Source organism: Suricata suricatta, chromosome 2, assembly GCF_006229205.1.
Source record: "Suricata suricatta isolate VVHF042 chromosome 2, meerkat_22Aug2017_6uvM2_HiC, whole genome shotgun sequence".
NCBI lineage: Eukaryota > Metazoa > Chordata > Mammalia > Carnivora > Herpestidae > Suricata > Suricata suricatta.
The window spans coordinates 90,035,640-90,055,156 of NC_043701.1; the positions used below are offsets into that span (position 1 = coordinate 90,035,640).

The following is a 19,517-nucleotide window of genomic DNA, read 5'->3' on the forward strand; positions in this document are numbered from 1 at the left end:
TCAAAGACAATGAGTTCAAGAAAGAATTTTTTAAAAGAGCCATCTCATAGCTTCATTCTATCAGCAAAACATCTTTGCTTAACCAATTATTCTAATATCCCCCCCCAGTAAATTAGTACCAGAAATTAAGTATCATTACAAATTTCAATATTGCAATCTGTCATATTTCAAAATAGTGTTTCCTATATTCTAAACATGCAACACTGCAGAGGGTGGTAAATATGTTTTGAGTAATTTTAACAAAATATGAGTTCAACTAAATAGACTGTCTGGCTCAGAGCTTATAACTTGCATTTGAAAGATTATTCTCTAGCCTTTTTGGGGATAAAGACTAGAACTGGAAGTGCCTATCCTTTCAGGGAATTGAATTAGAGATTTGAATTCAATGGTTTTTTATTTTTACTACTTTATTAGACATAACGCTCAGCACTAATGTTCCAAAGATAAATACAGCTTAATTTCCTTCCTCAACATAGAAAATGGATTATTTCAGCCCTCAATGGCATATCCAATAATAAAGGCAAGTCCAAGTTTCAGGAGAACAACAGAAAAGAACAGCTGGGCCACTGGTGGAATCCAAATAGAATCCTGAAAGGTCATGATGCGGGAGCAGAAGCTTAAAAATGTATCCTAAGGTAAAACACTAATGGAATAAGGACAGAAGGATCTGAGAGTCAAGAAAGAAATTACAGACACAGACAAGTATAAGCAGAGACCAAAGAGGTAAACAAACAGCATGAATTGTAGAGGGTTATAAAAAACCAGTAATACTTAAGAGTAGACTTGTAGTCTTTAGGTTAAAGGCAAACCCTCTAGAACCAGACTTCCCATTCATACCTCCAACTCTATAACCATTAATTTCTAACTGTAAGTAAGTCATTTAACTCTCTTATGCCTCACTTTGCTCTTTTAGAAAATGGGAGTGCAGGGGTACCTGAGTAGCTCAGTCAGTTAAGCATCCGACTTCGGCTCAGGTCATGATCTCACAGTTTGTGGGTTCGAGCCCCACATCAGGCTCTGTGCTGACACCTCAGAGCCTGGACCTGCTTTGGATTCTGTGTCTCCCTCTCTCTCTGCCCCTCCTCCACTCATGCTCTGTTTCTATCTCAATAATAAATAAACATAAAAAATTTCAGAAAAAAGAAAAAAAAAAGAAAATGGGAGTACCGACGATAATACAATTATCCTACAAGGGTACTACTGTCAAGATTAAATGTGCAAGATGTTTATATAAGCAGCTGGTATGTAGTAAGCACTCAATAATATCCCCGTCATTATTTTTAAGCTATAAAGGAAAGACAGCCAAAGCAGCGCATTCAAAAATCAACCCTTGACAGGAACTCTATTTCTAACTTCAACCTACAGTGTCACAAGTGACAAGATACAAAACAAAGAATCAGGACTAAAAATATAAATGTCTTTGCAAAGCTCCATCAGAGTTCCTCAACTTTCCTTTTGCAGCATATATATTTATACTTTCATTTTGAAGGTAATGTTTTTGTATGCTCCTTGAGCTCTAGGGATTGGCAAATTGCCAGTTAGAAGGAACTGAGTCAAGGACACGGTTTCAAACTTACAATGCAATGCAGATTCCCTGTTAAAAAGGCAAATCCTTCATTTCAAACTGTTGACTCAGATAATACTTAAAAAAGAATTTCAGCTGTTTAAATTTAGCATGCTGAGAAAGACCAATCTTGAAATATTGTTTGGCATTATGCCCACAACATTTTCATTTTATTCCCTGTGTTTGTCTTCTGTGTTAAGAAGACAAGCGGCAGTAATCATGTTATTCTCAACACTTTAGATTTTACCTAAATGAACCATTTTGGTTTTATCCTCATCAATTAAAATGGCCCTTCATTTCCTGGCAAATTTTCAGCAAGTAATTATGCAAGAACCAGTGAGATTTCCACACACTGTTTTACCTCTTCAGTCATTAGCGGGCCTTTCTTCCACACTTTCCTTTGAATCATCACTTTATTCTTTAAAAAATGTGTAAAGGACATTACCTGAAGATAAGCCTAATCTAATTTTTATGACCAGACCTTACAAATACTTAATTGTTTTATGTCTGTTCTTTATCTGTCTACCCCACATACCATCCGAAGACTTTGCTCTTCAGCGTCCCTCAGGAAACAGTTTCTGGACAAGTTCTCAGACCAGTCTCCCACCATGATAAGCCAGCTTCCCCTTATTTTCCTTTTATCCCTCTTGGTTTTGAGGCCTTCCTACTTCCTCCCTCCTACATTAACTCCATTGTTTTCCTTCCCTGGCAAAGATGTCCCCAGCTTCATTCCCATCGTTCATGAAGCCACAGTAGAACACTTCACTTGGAATAGTTGAATGTGCCATGTTTGGATTTGGGGTCAGTTCAGATTCTAACTGGAGTGGATCAAATCTTGGGAATCAGTAGAGCAGAGGGTTCTCTCCTGATGGCCATGATTCCTCAAGCATTCTCAACATCCTTCATCTATAGAACCGCAAGCTTACTCCACTCTAATGTGGTAGGATGCCATTTTAATAAAACAAAGTGGCAAAGTGATTAATCCTAGCCCACTAGTTACTAATTATGCTGCTTTAGGCAATTTGCTTATTTACTGAGATTCAGTTTCTTATAAATGGGAGTAAATGTGGTTGTTATCCCCAAAATGAAAAGATATATTCAAAGTACATAACTTAGTACCTGCCATTTGTATACTCAAAATTACTTGGAAAACATTCATGTACTGTACGGTGAGTATATCATACATGCAAGTAAGTGAAGGAGCTATCAAGAGGTTGAATCTACTTCACAATCAACACCTAAGGCTGAACAAAGCCATAGGATTCTTACTTGAGCTCTGATTGTGTGTCGGTGTTTTAAAAGAGAGAGAAAATGTCATGAATGGGAGAGGAGCAACAGGAAGAGGCTTCTTTATATTCTTGCCTAGATTTTCCTCCAGGCAGCCGCTCCTAGGCTAGAAGTATTACCCTTAAGAGAATATTACAATGGTATGATGCATACATAAGTAAAGTTCTGTTCCTGAAGCCAGCGAGGAGGAGAAGTATCCAGAAAGGATATTCTTAGTGTCACTTCAAGCCTATACATCAACATCATAGTCATTATTAGCAAGGACCAGCAGCTATCTTTGGCTTGTCTGGCTATCACTCTTCCTTCTTTCAATCGTGTTCAAGGAAAGCATGAGTCACAGGGTATCTACTTAGTTTGGACACCTTTCCCGCAAAACTTACCAATGGTTTAAACCTTAAAATAATTGTTTTATTCCAAAACCAGTTTTGAAAGTCTTCACTTCAGACATAACATGAGGTGTAACCTGAGGTTTATCATGAGAAGTACCAAAATATAAAGCAAAAGTATTCCCCAAACTCGATGCCAGCTACCTACATTTCTGTCTTTAAAGATATTCTGACAAATAAATCCCCATTCAACTCCAACTCCTACTGATTCCATTCAGGGTCTCAACCCGACTTCTCTTTAGCCAACACTGGAGGTTCAGGTAAGGATCTATTCTAGAGTTGCTTACAAACTGGCCCCAACCATATCCCTTCAGTCTTGGTATAGATGCTTCCTTTTCCTTTTTACTGTTGTCTAAAATGTTTAGCCACGCTCATGGACGCTCTACCACAATCCGTCCTCTGGATGATGTTTTACTCAGTGGTTTACAAAGTCATAACTGGGTATTTCCATAATGACAAGAATATTGTATGGAGATCCCTAGGATGAGCAGGTGAAGTAATTCAAATTACATTCAGGATATGTTTTATTTCTTAATAAATAATGAAGATTAGTTCAATTTGAGAAGGGGTATAACAATTAAAAACAGAAAATAACTGGGTATGAGTGATCCTTGGTTTCTCTGTTCTAATGACAGAGAGTTTTAGAATTATTTTGCATTTCACAAAAGATATTTCATAAGTTTTGACACCTCTTTATTCTAAAAAATTTATGACAGCACAAAGAGACTCCAGTTTAAAATCTTGTATTCCATTTTGGGTAACCTCTGTTTTTTCATTAATCTTTCTTGGAGAAAACTTTAGTAATACAGTATTTTTTTCCAGTGATCCTGTAACTAAGTCTAATATTTTTTGTGAAACACGTTCTTTCTGCTTGAAAGATCCCTTCTTTTTTTCTTCATTATAAAATTCTGGTCAGCGTAAAAGAAGACCTGGTTAGAAATATACCAATGTTTTTAGATTAATTATTCTGGTTTCCCTCTAAAAAAGACCTTTACTATTCTGCCTAAATTCAGGTTTATTTGGTCATTTGCTTTACAATGGGCTGGCTGTGTCACTGACCCGTTTTTTACCTCCTTTTAAGAGTTTGTTATCTGCAATTTGAGCAACCGGTTCAAGTAGTTTTGCAAAAGTTATTTTAGCCTTCATTTTATTTTCCCAGGGACCACAATGCTGCTTGGTTCTAAGTATAAAGCCATCTATGTAAAAATCACCACTTTGAAATCACAAGGAAGGGACTGCTTAGGAAGTGGAGTTGATTGCAGTAGTAAAAACTGGGGGAATCCAGCACTTCACCCACTAAGGAGTATTTGAATGTTTATCGTATCATCAGCGTCGCCTAGGCTGTTGTTGCCTGGCAGTTACCTAGAGACCTTATTTCACATTTTAACTGAACAAAGTCAATCAAAGACCTTTGCTTCATTCTGTTTGTTGGACTGCTTCTTTATTTTGCAGATTAGGAATGAGCCTGGAATGAATTTGTAACCATTAGCTGGGCATTAGAAAGTCTAAGCTGGCCTCTTCACGAATTTTCTTTGGAAAAGGCAAACTGCCATCCATTGGTAACTTTCCCGAGCCCGCGCTGGTAATGAAATGTAGGACGCATTTACCAGTTTGTTGCCTAAAATCCCTACGGCGGCGCTGCATGCATACCTCGCCAACAAGCCACATCCGGCAGCAAATAACCGAGGGTAAGTAAAGCAACTACAGCCTAACTAGGGCGGGAGTCGGGGAGACCAACGGATTTAACATCTCGAGGAGGATGCCGAGCTATGCTTTTCTAACTTTCCTCGCCATTTCTTCTCCGCTTCCCTTCCCCCGCAGCACAGACCCAGCCGCCACTCAAGCTGCCAGCCGTGTCGAGTTTAACTTACTGCAGTGTGGTGCAGCCGAGGGCTGGGCGCCTCTCCGAAGCCAGAGCAGCGGCTCTTCCCGAGAGGACCTGCCACTGCCTAGCAGCCCCGGGATGCCGTCCAGTTCGCACGCTCGCCGCTCGGGAAGGAGGCGGCTCGGCTTCCCCCGGAGGAGGGGAGCTGCAAGAACTCCCGCTCCGCAGCCTCTCCTCCCCTGCCCTCCCACCCCCCGCCACCCCGCACGGCCCATTCTAACGAGGGTCTGAGAGATGGAAATCGACTGCCAGTCCACACCACACAGGCGGCCTGCAGCCCACCGGTCCCCGACCACCGGCAACTCCAAAACAGCGGAGGCTGGAAGATGGGGGTTTCCGGAGCCTCAAAGTCATCTGTGGCATCCCGGTTCCCCACCGCGCACTCCCGCTTCCCCTCCCCTGCACGGCCACCTCCAGGCTCCCGGTGAAGTCAGGCATCGCCAGTGGTGATTTTATTAGCCATCCCAATAAGCATGCGAGGGAACCGGGATTTGCCAGAGCTTGAAATACCTGTTGTCCATGACTCATGCTCTTCTCTCATCTCTCTGAGTCCTTCATTTCTACCAAGACGCGCTGATGTTGGAAATCTGTGCAGTGCGTGTGTGTGTGTGTGTGTGTGTGTGTGTGTGTGTGTGAGTGTGAGTGTGTGCGTGTGTCTGTGGTGAGGAGGAGGCAATCCGCGCGGCAGCAAGCAACAGCCCTGCCTGTCTCTAGCTGCTGTTGCTACTATTGCTGTTGGAGCTCAAGGAGAATGAGACAGAGAGAGAGAGAGAGACAGTGCTTTACAGCTATTTAACTGCTGGACCAGTTATAAGAGGAGGGTGGAGACTGTGCAGGTATGAGTGGCTGCTGGTGAGACATTAGGCTTGATTCACTGCGATTACTACCATTCAGGATACATTTCCCCTTCGATAGGAAACTTGATACCTGTCTCCCCGCCACCCTTTTGCTAACTATAGTCCTTGATGGGTCGGTGTTCATCCACCGCTGCCTAACCCACTTCTAGCAATTCTAACAGCCGCACCCTCTGTTTCTGCATTCTGACCTGGGAGCAGGTGACTGGAGGATGGATGAAGATGAACGAGGAAGGGAAGGGGAAAAGCAGGTGGATATTAAAAGGGAAATTGTTTGTGTATGTAACCGGTCAGGGCACAGAAAAAAGGATCATTTTGAGTCGTGTGTGTAAAATAATGCATTGGAGTAATACGAATGTAAGCCTGCATATAAATCACCTCTGTTTTATAAAATGTGTGCAAAACAAGATAGTTATTAAGGAGTGTGTTTACAAGCTTAAGTGCAGGGTATCTTGATATACACACCTCCCTTGGTGGCTGTGTCTCGTGTGCATAGGATCCACTGTGATTTCAATGCATCACTATTCCTGTCAGCTAGAAATTCTGGTGAATCCGAGTGGTGACAGCTGGCTGTAGATGCCCCCTTTCTCTCCTTATTGGCTTCTCATTCTCTGTCCTGATGTATCTCCACCTTATTCTCACATAAGGTGAAGCTGAGCTGAACTTAGAAGTTAAGGAAGTTCTCAAGACTCCCAAAGACAAGAATACTTCTTAATAACTAACTTAATTTGCTCCAGCAACAGTTTGTCTTTATGCTCCTGTTCTGTAATAGGCTGAGTAACCATTAATACCCCCTCCTAAATAGACACACATGCATACACACACATACATATATGCACATGCACACCACTTAATTGATAGCAGTATTTGATTGATCGATTGATTTTGAGAGACAGAGAGAGAATAGGCGAGTGGCAGAGAGAGACAGAATATCAAGCAGGCTTCATGCTGTCAGCACAAAGCCCTATGCAAGGATTGATCTCAGGAACCATGAAATCATAACTTGAACTAAAATCAAGAGAGTTGGACAGTTAACTAATTGAGCCACTCAGGTACCCCAATTAGTAGTAGTATTAATCCACTTTCAGCATTTAGTTGTCTAAGTTAAAAATAAACTTAATTCCTTTTTAATTTTATTTGTAATGCACACCATTAATTATTTCTGCTCTGCTCTGAGCAATTTTCATATTTGCCATACAGTTTCTCATTTGCTAGGGCTTATGTAATCAGGGTTAATTTGAACAAATGTTAATACAAAAAGAAGTATAACAGAAATATAACAGAAGCTCCAGAAGGAGGAAAGCAACCCAAAAGGATTAAATAATATATCTTCTCCTGTTTATATTAGAATATCACTGCTTTTAGGTAAACAAAGGCCAGGTAATGTACAAAGCATTTATCAATTATCCAATAATTATCAATTTATCAAAACCAACCTTATGACATTATAGAAAATAAAGATTGACATTCTGTTTTAAAAGTCATACACTATACTAAATTCAAAGAGTATATGGAATCTTTAAAATGTTAAAATCCTTATAAAGCATAAGGGCAAATAGTCACATATTTCTGCCTCTTCAATTTATGTTTATATATTACAATTATTAAAAACATAGGGCACCTGGGTGGCTCAGTCAGTTTAGCATCTGACTTCGGCTCAGGTCATGATCTAGTGGTTGTGGGTTTGAGCCCCTGTTGGGTCCTTTGCTGAAAGCTCAGAGCCTGGAGCCGCTTTGGATTCTCTGTCTTCCTTTCTCTATGCTCCTTCTCCCAATCTCTCTCTCTCAAAAATAAACATTTAAAAAAAATCTTTAAAACAATCCAGAGTAACTTCACATTCAAACTTATATTTAATGCAATGTAAGGAAGTATACAAAGATTGTCCACCTTACTTAGAAATATATTTGATACAGAAGATCAAATTTATTCATAGATCCATCAGTGGATTTTAGAAATGCATAAGAATCTTTGTATAATTAATCAATCTCAAAAACACGGTGGCAGAGAAATAAACTTGTTCTATAAGTTTTCATCAATCACAAACCCAATATTTTATGGGTATATAGAAATAAATAATATCTTAATTGCCAACTAAACCTCCTTATCATCAAAACATGTATGCCTGGGGCACCTGGGTGGCTCAGTTGGTTTAGTGTCCAACTTTGCCTGAGGTCATGATCTCATGGTTCATTGGTTCAAGCCCCATGACTGGCTCTGCACTGGTAGCTCAGAATCTGGAGCCTGCTTTGAATTCTGTGTCTCTCCCACTCTCTGCCCCTCCCCCACGTGTGTGTGTGTGTGTGTGTGTGTGTGTGTGTGTGTGCGCGCACGCGCGCGTGAGTGCACTCTTTCTCTCTCAAAAATAAACAATTAAAAAATGCATTCCCAAAATATATTCTGTAATTCCCCAGCTAAATGGTTGTTTGCTATAGAAAAGCCCAAAGATGGCCAGCTCTGCAGTGGCAGAAGCCGTGGCTGTCTGGTTCCTTCCTGTGCCTCTAGTTATCAAGCAATGTGCTAGAATGTGCTGTGTGTACATTAAGGAGTTTTCTAACAAGTAAGTGAATGAATAAATTAATTAATGTCTGGATGCAAGATATTGGGAAGATAAGTGAACTGGGAATACAGATGTTTAAATTCTCCCATTCTTGGGGACACCTGAATGACTCAGTTGGATTAAGCATCTGACTTCAACTTTGGCTCAGGTCATGATCCATGGGTTCGAGCCCCGAGTCAGGCTCTGTTCTGACAGCTCAGAGCCTGGAGCCTGCCTTAGATTCTGTGTCTCCCTCCCTCTCTCTCTGCACCTCCGCAGCTCACTTTCTCTCTCTCTCTCTCAAAAATAAAATGAAGGAATAAAAAATTTAAATTCATCCAGTCTTTACTGCTAAAATGTATTATTTCACAGACTTTACAAAACTTCATAATAAATGCCCCAATACGTTTCCAAAATGTTTTCTACTATATGAATTTAATCTACGTTAATTCCCTAAAAATCTCATTTTCTGAGAATTTTGCAAACTGGTAAGGTCAAGACCGATTCATTCCTAAGAAATGCATGTTTTCCCCCACTTTTACTTCCAAATCTGTAGATAGTCTAGTGGGTACTGGGCTAGATGTCTGACAAAAGAGATCGCTCACAAGAAACAATAGGTATTGGCAAGGATGCGTACAAAGAGGAGCCCTCTTACACTGTCCATAGGAGTGTACTTAGTACAACACCCTGAAAAACAGTTTGGAGATTCCTCAAAAAGCTAAAAAATAGAACTACCCTATGATCCATCATTGCACTCTAAGTATTTATGGAAAGGATAAACAACTACTAATTCAAAGGGAGACATGTACCCTGATGTTTACAGTAGCATTATCAACAGTAGTCCAATTATGGAAAGAGCCAAATATTCATTGACTGATAACTGGATAAAGAAGATACACACACATGTGCACATGCATGCACACACACACACACACTCCCAAATCCATAGCGACACCCATTCTGAATCTCTATTATAGTTCAAATTTTTTTCTTATTCCACATGTAAGTGAAACTATGCAGTATTTGTTTTTCTCTGGCTTATTTCATTTAGCATAATGTACTCCAATTATATATATATATATATATATATATACACACACACACATTAAAACATCATATATATATATAATGGAATATTACTCAGCCATAGGAAAGAATTAAACCTTGCCATTTGCAAGGATGTGGCTAGAACTAGATAGTATTATGCTAAGTGGAAGAAGTCAATCAGAGAAAAATAAATACTGCATGATCTCATACGTAGAATTTAAGAAACAACACAAATGAATATAGAGGGGTGGGAAGAGAGGAAAACCAAGAAACAGACTCTCAAGTATCGAGAACAAACTGATGGTTAACAAAGAAGTGGTGGGTGGGCAGATGGGTGAAATAGGTGATGGAGATTAAGGAGGGCATTTTTCATGGTGAGCATTCAGTATGGCACGGAAGTGTTGAATCTCTAAATTCGACACCAGAAACTAATATTATACTGTATGTTAACTAATTGAAATTTAAATAAAAACTTAGAACACAACCCTAAGAATGTGGAATAAGAAAGTCTTATCCAAAAGAAGAAGAGGAGGAGGAGGAAGAGGAAAAAAATAAGTTCTTACATATTTATGTATGTCTGTTCTTACAATGTTAGTCTAGTAATAAGGATTATAAGAAGGTAACTTTTACTGACATCTATGAATTTTAGCAAGGTGATTCTTAAAACAAATTTATGAAAAACAGAACTTAATTAGTGATGTAGCATAGATTACTTAAAGTAAATATAAATCCATATTAATCAAGTCTTTTATGGGAACTGGTGCTTAAAAATAACTTGTCATGTTACTTTATTCAATAAATACTTACCAAACATCTATTGCATACAAAGCATTGGAAGCAGAAATAGTCTATCACTCATAGCATCTGCTTCCAAAGGACATATGGTTCCATAAGTAAACATAGTCTTACTTTTATAATTTGACTATTTTTTATTTAACTACATTATGTTTCAGAAAAATTAAATAGCTTAATTTGTTACTAGTGTGATTAAAGTCTTCACCCACTTTGACGTAAATGATGAGAGCACAGCTACTTCCTAAATTGAGTAGACTGTAACATAGGAACTTTTCTACTAGCTTCCAAACCATGACTAAGTAGACATAGGCTAGGAAGTTGTGAAAGATCCGGAAAAGGTCCTACCATTAATATAAATAAAAATCTTAAAATATTGGATGTGAATAGGATCCTAGGGCTAATCTAGTCCTGTTCTCACATTTTGTAGGATAGGCAGTAAAACCATGGCTTATTGCTAAGGTCATTTATCAGTCTCCACTTGACTATCTGGCTAGGAATAGCAGTGTTAGATATGTAAGCTTTGGCATACACAAAAAGGCATGTTTTCATTCTGAGGTGTGTCAATGGCTAGCTATCACCTCGGGAAAACTGTCTTTCCAGACTTTAGCTTTCACATTTATAAAATAAGGATCAGTTTTTTCAGTTTTATTAGGGTATAGTTGACAACTAAAATTAGAATATATTCTAAATGCTATTCCACTGTGTATGTATGCGTGTGTGTGTGTGTGTGTGTGTGTGTGTGTGTGTATAACTTCTCATTTGTTAGGATGTTTATTATCAAAAATACAAGAGATAAATGTTGGTGAAGATGTGGAGAAAAATGAACCCTTATATACTATTGGTGTGAATGTAAATCGGGACGGCCACTATGGAAAACAGTATGGTGGTTCCTCAGGAAACTAAAAATAGAACTACCATATGGTCCAATGGTCCCTCTTCTACATATATATCCAAAGGACATGGAATCAGAATCTTGAAGAGGTATCTGCACTCTTATGTTCTTTGCAGCATTATTCCTAATAGCTAAGATAGGGAAACAACCTAAGTGTCTATCAATGGATGCATGGATAAAGAAGATACAATATATACATATATTAAGTGAAATATGCCAGACAAAGAAATTCAATTACTGCATAGTATCACTTATAAGTGAAGCCTAAAAAACAAAAGAACAAAAATTCATAGAAACAGAGAGTAGAAAAGTGATCATAGGGGTCAAAATAAAGTAAATATTGTTGATAGAAGAGTACAAACTTTGGTACAACATAAATAAGGTCTGAAGATCTTATGTAAAACATGATGACTACAGTTGGTAATATTGTATTATATCACTGAAGTTTGCTGAGAGTAGAACTTAAATGTTTTCCAGAAATAAATAAATGGGGTGATGGATTGATTAACCAGCGAGAGGGCATCCTTTCACAATTTACAATATGTCTCATCACCATAACATACACTTAAAATATCTTAATATTTTACATGTCAGGTATCCTTCAGTAAAGCTGTGACTAATACATTTTGAAAATGTAACTAATTCTTTGCTACAGCCCTGATGGAATCAGGAAAGCAAGCCCTGTTGGCTATCAGAGCCAGGTGATCTGTGGTCCCATTCTTTGGTGGCAGCCATAAAAGCTGGGGCACCAGTCATGTGTACAAGCTCCTTCCAGAGAGATGTTGGCAACCTGGTTTTATCCTTATAGCATGCCAGAGAAAGAAGGCAAAGCGATTGCCCATATCTCAAAATGACGATAATAGCATCCACCCCAGAGAATGGCTGAGAGAATCAAAGAATTTGGCACACATAAAATACACAACACACTGCCTGGCAGAGCTCCCATATACACATGCGCATGCACGTGAACACACACATACAAAAGGACTATTATGTCCTCCCTGCATTACAGTGATACTTTCTGGGGTTAATGTTTAAGTACTTGACTTTCCAGTTAATCTTTTAAACTGAATGGCGATGGCAGAACCTGCATGACTTCCCTTAAGGGGCAGCAAGCATACTGCTGACCGTAAGAGACAATTTTTACAATCAGGGAGTATTTTCCCTCTACTTCAAGGAAGGTAACTGGTGTTGTAAAGAGGTCTGACTGAACAGTGATAAATCACATGAATTACTGAATTATATTTGTTGGATCAAACTTTCCTAAGCACCTACATACAGCATGTGAAGTCCACAACTATATACACACACTTAAGGAACCAGAGAAAATGCAGCAAAACATGACTTAAAGCACAAAATAGAAAGTCTGTGACAGAGAAATTGTAGTTTTGAAGTTGAAGTTTTATGTGGGAAATTAGCAGACTCTGATATTGCGCAGCCATTTATTTGCTGTCTCCATGATGGATGTGGATTAGAGCATAATTAACTTAGGTATGGCCATCCACATAGTGAATTTTAGGACAAATTCCGAAACATGGCCAGAATTTAGATAGCATGACCTCCCTATAATTTAGGCCAATGTTTTTTTTCTTTCTTTTAAGACACAAAATGTATATTCTGTTGTGACTTTTTATATTTTTCCTAGGAAATTAAATAGGTACATTTAACTAATTCTTCTTCTGAGTCTGTTCTAACCTTGGAATGACATCCCATTACTCTTCCTAACACTTCGGAGGTCATTTATTTGTTTCTCTCTTCCCTGGACTTACAAGTAAATTTAGATTTATTTATTTATTTATTTGCACAAAGAGAAGGCATTCAAAGATTTTCAATTGCATTGACATGGAGTTGTAACAAAAATCATTTTAAATGTTGTTTTTTAAAGAAGAGTTGATTTTCATTTAATAGTTAAATATTTAGAACAGCAGATTATAAATTTCAAGCAAATAGATATTTTTATTTTAAGCTATTTAACTGGTTAAATAAGGTTCATCTTGTCTCCATATTAGACAAGACTAGCCTAAGATGAAGGGTGGAGTTTTCTTGGTTCCTTTTTGGTTGGGGTGCTATTGTATCTTAACCTTAAATTTTTATTAAGTTGAAACTTAGACTTTTATAACTTCTAGAATGGCAAGTAGCCAGAAGTAAAGAGTCTTTATTAAAATTTGTAACAGGAATCATAGCTACCTGCACTATGCATTAAAATGCATATACACAGAGATTCATTTGGGGTGCATTTAACATAGCATTTTAAATGGCAAATGCTATAAGATTGTGGAAATTTTATAACAAGATTCATTATCTTTAGATTCATTATTGTAAAATCAGCAAGCTGTGTCATATTTGTCCTTAAAGCTAGTTTGAGAAACTGAGGATGCATTTCTTCAGTTAACCTTTATAGTCTATAAGGGCTAAGATAAAAATATAAATATTAAAATAATAAAGTGTGTTTGCAAAGTAGATAAGCTTTTTCTAAGCCTCAATAAATGTTTCTTAAAATTGGACTCATGGCTTTCTGTTTGTTTGGTTGGTTTGGCGGGGGGTGGCTTCTTATTGATTATCCTACATCCTGCATGAAGAGTATTAAGGAGGAAAAGTTTGATCCTATATGAAACCTTGTACAGTCCCCAAACAGGTATGTCTGTTAAAACCAGTTCATTTCACTTTACAATAATTCTTTGTCTTCTTATTGTAACCATATTTTTAAAATAGTTTATGGTCAAGTGGGTTTCCATATAATCCAGTGCTCTTCCCCACAAGTGCCCTTCTCCATGACCATCACCTCCCATCCTTTTTTCCCCCTCCCTCTTCAGCCCTCAGTTTGTTTTCAGTATTCAAGAGTCTCTCATGATTTGCCTCCCTCCTGCTCCCTAACTTTCTTTCCCCCCCTTCCCCTTCCCATGGTCCTCTGTTAGGTTTCTCCTGTTAGACCTATGAGTGAAAACATATGGTATCTGTCCTTCTTTGTCTGACTTATTTTACTTAGCATGACCCCCTCGAAGTCCATCCATGTTGCCACGAATGGCCAGATTTCATTCTTTCTCATTACCATGTAGTATTCCATTGTATATATAAACCACATCTTCATGACTCATTCATCACTTGATGGACATTTAGGCTTTTTCTATGATTTGGGTACTGTTGAAAGTGCCGCTATGAATATTGAGGTATGTGTGCTCCTATGCATCAGCACTCCTGTATCCCTTGGGTAAATCCCTAGCAGGGCTATTGCTGGGTCATAGGGGAATTCTATCAATAGTTTTTTGAGGAACCTCCACACTGTTTTCCAGAGTGGCTGTACCAGTTTACATTCCCACCAACAGTGTAGGAGGGTGCCCATCTCTCCACACCCTCTCCAACATCTATAGTCTCCTGATTTGTTCATTTTTGGCACTCTGCTTGGCATGAGGTAATATCTCAGTGTGGTTTTGATTTGTATTTCCCTGATGATGAGTGACACTAAGCATTGTTTCATGCATCTGTTGGCCATCTGGATGTAACCATATTTTTAAATGTCAGATTCTCAGAGAACTCAGTATAAAGAAAGGTATCCTGAAAGAGGGTATGTTTTACTGAATGTTGTCTCTTTCTAAACTTTTTATATACTTTTCATAGTCTCATAATTCTTTTATTATTAGTACTACTATTATTATTTTTTTTTGAAAGATACAGAGAGCAAGCAGGGGAGAGGCAGACAGAGAAGGAAATAGAATCCCAAGCAGGCTCTGTGCTGCCAGCTCAGAGCCTGACGTAAGGCTTGAACCCACAAACCAAGTATTCATGACCTGAGCTGCCCAACCAACCAAGCCACCCAGGCACTCCCATTGTTCTTATCTATACCAGTATATGTATGTAATACATACATTATTAAGATTCAGCTTTGTAGCTCTTTTTAGAGTATTATGCAGAGGTACTTTAATAATGTGTAGAAATAGAAAGAAAAGTAATGTTCACTGGAGATGTTCTAAATAGCTATAACTGTACCTAGCCCAATGTTTAAAACTAAGTTTTCTTACTATGATGATTTTATTTTGCAAATGGACTTTATTACATGTCAGGTTGTAAATTAAAAATAAGTTGCATAATTAAAACAATGACTAAATATATTTTTTAAATATCAGACACTTTTTTTCTCAGTTGGCATGACCTGAATTTAGAGAAATATTTGCCCTGGATGATTTATCTAAAAATGGCTTTGAGGTTGAATAGTTCCATGAAACTCTGGCACATTAGCACTTTTACATCAATAGGAACTGACGTCAAAGCCAAAGCTCTTAGGCAAAAATTGCTACCCCTTGTCACAATCTGGGGAATCCGTGATATCATGAAAATTTAGACAAAATATATATTCTTTAAAAGGCAGAAAAACTAATGCCTATAGTAAGCTTTTTTTTTTCTGGGAAAGATTGATTCCAAAATACAACAACAAAAACTTGGAAGAAATACACTTTCATGATAACTTTGTTCCCTTTATTTTTGTCCAGCAAAATATGTTCACTCTCAGGAAGTACAAATATTTTTATGTTAGCCACTAATCTAAGAGCATCTATTAAACAAAGATACCTTATTTACTTATTACAATATCTTATGAGGCAGATACTGTTGTTATTACCAATCTTCAGATGCAGAAATAGAAGTGCAGAGAACTAAATTAATTTATTCAAGGACCAAAACCCTTGGTGAATAGCAAAGGCACTGGATCTTCATAAGATGACTCCAGACCTCATATTCTCAATAGCTCTGCTATACCCCCTCTCTATTTTCAATAGATAAATATCACTTAGGATCTGAAACTAGAATGCCTAAGGCAATAGGACAGATAATTAGTTAATCTATGTTTAATCAGTACTATGTTTAATCAGACAGATAATTGGTTAATCTATGTCTAATCAGAACAGTACTATGCACCTAACACTTGAAATGTCAATAATTTATATAAACTTTGAATCACATGGAGGTAGAATTCTTGACAATATCCTCATTAAGCTACAAATTCAAGATTCCTTACATTGTTTCATGTTATAATCTATTTCAGACATTTGCATACTTATTATAACTAATAGTTTGTAGCAGATATACTTTATGCCAAGGTAAAGAATAATTAATAGAGCCATTAATTTATGCATTTTAATAACTATGTTAACTGTACAATGTGCATATGTAGTGAAACATATTATTATGGTTAGTTTTTCCATGGCTCTCCCTCGTTAAACCATGAACTCAATGAAGGGAGTCTTACTTGTCTTGTAGCTTTAGTTCTTTGAAAAATGTTTGGAATAAGAAACATTGCCAAATTTATCACAGCATCACTAAATGTGTTTGTGTAGGGATCTGTCCAAATGCTGAAAATACTCTAAACAGTTGATCTTACCTTATGTAAACTTAATAGTCTGGTTATAGTTTGCTTTCCTATGGCTTAGGATAACTATTAACTATTCAATATATTTCTTGTTTATTTTCTTACTATTGTTTTTTTCAATCTTGCTAACTTGTAAGCTCTATGAGGGGCAGGATTCTGCAATTTTTATTTGACTAATAAACTCCAACCCTTAGCCCAAAGCTTGGCAGAGGGGCACTCAGATTTAATGTTCAATTAATTATACACATCTACATAAAATTAATAAATTCAGGAAGAGTTGGTAAACTCTTTATTTTTATTATTTCTTTTCTTTATTTCCCTTCAAAACATGTGTTGGTGTTTCCAAATCTAAATCATTTGGGAAAGATGTACATGTTCTCTTGAGGCTCTCATGAGTGCCTTAAGCTATAGAGCAAACATCTGGATACAATGACCCAGATAAGCCAAGCTGCAACAACACTATGTTTCATTTTACCTAAGATAAGAGACCACAGATGTAAAAAAATTTTTTTAAAGTGACTAATTAGTGGACCATTTTTGCTATGTATTTTTTGCCTTTTTTATACAATATGTTGGAAACTTTTTAGGAAACCAAAAGAGTATAATGAAGTCAGAAAAAAAAAAAGAATTTGCTTATCAGGCTAAAAGGTTTGAACTATGTTCAAAGCACTTGTGAGGTTGTTTTTTTATTGTTTTGGACTTGTTTAGTTTCTGCTTACTCCTTCTCAGTGTCCAGTTCCCCATCTTCTGGTAACAAACTCTTATTTTTCTTTGGATACAAAGAAAACATTTCAGTCAATAAAAAACACCCTGTTCCCAAGTCCAAGAGGATCTAAAGTAAGCCAACCTGATTTTTCCTAGAAGGCTAAGATTCCCAAACCTGTGAAGCTACTGGAGTTTAAAGATTCAAAAAAAAAAAAAAAAAAACCACCCTCATATGTTTCTCTCTAGGTATTAAAATTGGCTTGTTTCCTAACCTTTCTGAGCTTGGACCTATTGTGGTTTATTTTAGTCTAGGAACCACTTTACATTTTTTGAATGATACTATCTTGCATCAAGTAGCTGAAGTCAGTTCAACTTGCCTACAACAAGAACATCAGCAGCTAGATCTAGCAATGGTGAAACATTCTGAATTTTCATCAGAGAAATAAATTCATTGGGGGAGTGGTTAGGGTGGTTCATCTGGTGGTCATGATTAGAATGTAGCAAAAGAAAAAAGAAAAACACCAGGAGGATCAAATAGGAGGTTGCTAAAAAGATTACATAAAAAGCCAGAATTGTTTCAATGGAGTTAACATGAAAAGTATTTAGCATTATATAGATTCAGCCACAAAATTCATCATTGTTTCTTACCCTAGCTGCCAGTGTAGGAGAAGTGAATGCCAATGCCATAACTAAATACTGTAGTGGAAACCTGTCAAGTCGTCTTTTTCATCACCATTCTCTTTCTCATGACTCCAATGGTCACTCAAGGCTCTGTTTCTCTTGTAGGGAGCTGCATGCCCCACACATAAAATGGCCCCACATATATCCAACTTCTCCCTACTTACAGACCATCTCTCATACTGCCTGTACAAGGAACTCTGCTCTGTTCCTTTCAAGTTCTCTCTCATTGTTTTAAATCGACATCCCTTACTTATGTGTCAAAGTTTATTACTATAATTGTGAAAAAAATGAGTATCATTGGTACACAGTATTGCATTAGTTTCAGGTATATAACACAGTGATTCAACATCTCTATATATTATGCTATGTTCACCACAAGTATAGCTACCATCTGTCACAACACTATTACAATATCATTGATATATTTCCTAAGATGTATCTTTTATTCCTGTGACTTGTTCATTATATAACAGGAAGCCTAAATCCCCACATCCCTTCTCCCTGGCAACTATTTTGCTAATCACCTCACTCCCTTCTCTTTTGCAACCATCAGTTTGTTCTCTGCATATATAGATCTTATTCGTCTTTTTGCTTATTTATTTGTTTTGTTTGGTTTTGGATTCCACATATAAGTGAAATCATATGGTATTTCTCTTTCACAGTCTGACTTACTTAACATAGTTTAATGCCCACTAGGTCCATTCATGTTGCCACAAATGGCAAGCTAGTAATATTACTAGTAGGGTTACATAATGTTCCATTATATATCTATACCACCTCTTTATCCATTCATCTCTCACTGGATTCTTAGGTTGCTTCCCTATCTTGGCTGTTGTAAATAATGCTACAGTAAACATAGGGATGCATATACATTTTCAAATTAGCATTTTTGTGTTCTTTGGGTAGATGCCTAGTAGGGGAATTACTGGATCATACGGTAATTCTATGTTTAAGTTTTTGAGAAATTTCCATACTGTTTTCCACAGCAGCTGTACCAGTTTACCTTCCCATCAACAGTCCACAAGGGTTCCTTTTTCTATGCAGTCTCACCAATATTTGTTATCTCATCTTTTTCGCTCTAGCCATTCTGACAGGTGCAAGGCATTATCTCATTGTCATTCTAATTTGTACTTCCCTGATGATTAGTGATCTTAACATTTTCCTATGTGTCTGTTAACTCTCTGCATGTGTTCTTGGAAAAAATGTCTACTCAGGTACTCTGCCCATTTTTAAAATCATATTTTTTTCTTTGGTATTGAGCTACATTATGTTCTTTATATGGGATATTAATCCCTTAGGGGATATATCATTTCCAAATATCTTTCTCCTATTCAGTAGATTGCCTTTTTATTTGTTGGTGGTTTCCTTCACTGTGCAAAATATATATAATTACTCTCTTTTAATTGTTGGTGGTTTCCTTCACTGTGTGAAAAAAATTATTATTACTCTTATTTTTTTAATATGCTATTTCAGACTTCATGGTTCTCCCACTTTGCTCAACCTCCTCACTCAGAGCAAATGATATG

The 19,517-nt window shown here is 37.3% G+C and overlaps 1 protein-coding gene across 1 annotated transcript in view; it reads right to left on the reverse strand.

Annotated features, from left to right (window-relative positions):
• LOC115275305 (diacylglycerol kinase beta) overlaps nt 1-5,874 on the reverse strand; it is a 296,124-nt gene extending 290,250 nt beyond the window's left edge. Inside the window, exon 1 of the mRNA XM_029919005.1 lies at nt 5,633-5,874. The gene's annotated coding sequence lies outside the window, so the exon portion shown is untranslated. The remainder of the gene's footprint in view (nt 1-5,632) is intronic.
• Nucleotides 5,875-19,517: the final 13,643 nt, after the last annotated feature.